This window comes from Frankliniella occidentalis, unplaced genomic scaffold (assembly GCF_000697945.3).
Source record: "Frankliniella occidentalis isolate FOCC.00 unplaced genomic scaffold, Focc_3.1 Scaffold2595, whole genome shotgun sequence".
NCBI classification, from domain to species: domain Eukaryota; kingdom Metazoa; phylum Arthropoda; class Insecta; order Thysanoptera; family Thripidae; genus Frankliniella; species Frankliniella occidentalis.
Genome location: NW_026269676.1, coordinates 9,794 through 11,308, shown reverse-complemented (window position 1 = coordinate 11,308; position 1,515 = coordinate 9,794).

The following is a 1,515-nucleotide window of genomic DNA, read 5'->3' as shown; positions in this document are numbered from 1 at the left end:
CGTGTAGCGCGGGATGGCCCACCCAACCCCTGAGCCCCTGACGAGCTCTAGGTAGGCCAGCCCGCCGTACACGCGTGTAGCGCGGAATGGCCTACCGTGCACCTCGCAGGCGCTTGCGCCGGTCTTCACACAGGCCGTCAAAGGCCCTAAACCGCACTGGAGGACGTCCGATTCTCCCTCCCCTCTGTTCTCCTCGGTTCTCCTTGTCCGGCGCTACCTCGTCCGTCTAATGCACAAAAGGCCATCGCACTACATACACTTTCCGTCACTCGCTAACCGTGCTGTTCTAGCCCACGACGCGGGCCGGAGGTGGGGAGAGGAGGGGGGGGGGGCGAGAAGTGGAGAGGCGCATGAATGGTCAGGGCAGGTCGTGTTTCGCAACGTGTGTGTGGTTTGGTCGCGTCGAGGTGAAGGCTATGCGGACGATGGGCGTAGAGAATACGGGGAGCAAGGCGCCGCGCCGCTAGAGCCGGCTGAGGTGACCGCGACCGCGACACTGGGCGTCGTCAGGCGCGCATCCAGGGTTTTCATGTGGGGAGAAGGGGGAGGGGTGGAGTGTCGGAGGTCACGCCGTGCTTTCTGCAAACTTAACTCTGCACTCTGCTGCATTGCCTACTTACTAGGGCGCTTCGACTGGACTCGAAGCAGACCTAAACTGGAAAGAGTCTCCAGTAGTGACAACGCGGTTCCACTACTTGACACTTCACTGCAGAGTCCAATGCAAAGTCCGTGACCTTACGCCATTTTCAATTTTCACCAGGGGCTTATCACCCTGCTCCGAGTCACCGAGGACCCGGAGGCGCTGGCCACCTGGTCCGCCCAGCCGTATGGCGCGATCGTCTCAAAGTCCTCCCCTTGTGGCGATAAAAGGGTCGGAGAGTGACGAAAATGTCTGCGCACGTCAAAGTGTGAAACGAAGAAATTGAAGTGGGTTGAACAGAAAAACGTAAACGAAACGCCAATAGACTCATGAGTTGCGGAAAAAAATCCAAGCATTCACGTCATAGTAATCGGACTCGGTATGAGTGGCTCAGATCAGACTTTCCCCCCTCGGATAAGGAGACCCTCAGATCGCTCTTTTGGTTTCGTGTTTCTGGGCGTGAGTGTTGTATCCGCGGCTCTGGTGGGCGGCGGTTGATCGTGGTGGTGATGTGAGTGCAGTGGACGCGCTCTCCCGCGGGGGAAGCCCCGAGCCGGCCGGAAGAGCCGTGCGGTGTCCATCCTGGCATGATTACTGTCTCCCTGCCATGCAGCTCTCCTCGGAGAGTCCCTCCCGCTCCTCCCCCTCCACTCACTGCTCTCCGGGTCGGCCTTGGGGTGGCTCTGGGTGGCTCGCTCGCCCGCCCGCCTGCCTGTCTAGATGAATATGCAGATATCTGCGCGGCCGTTGTTGGACACTACTTCAGCCGGGCAGGGGAAGAGGAGGGAGAGGGGGAGGGGCGGTAGCCGCGTGGTCATTGGCTGATCGCCGCCCGCGCGGCTGCTATCGCGAGCGCGCTCCTCCTCCTCCGCGAC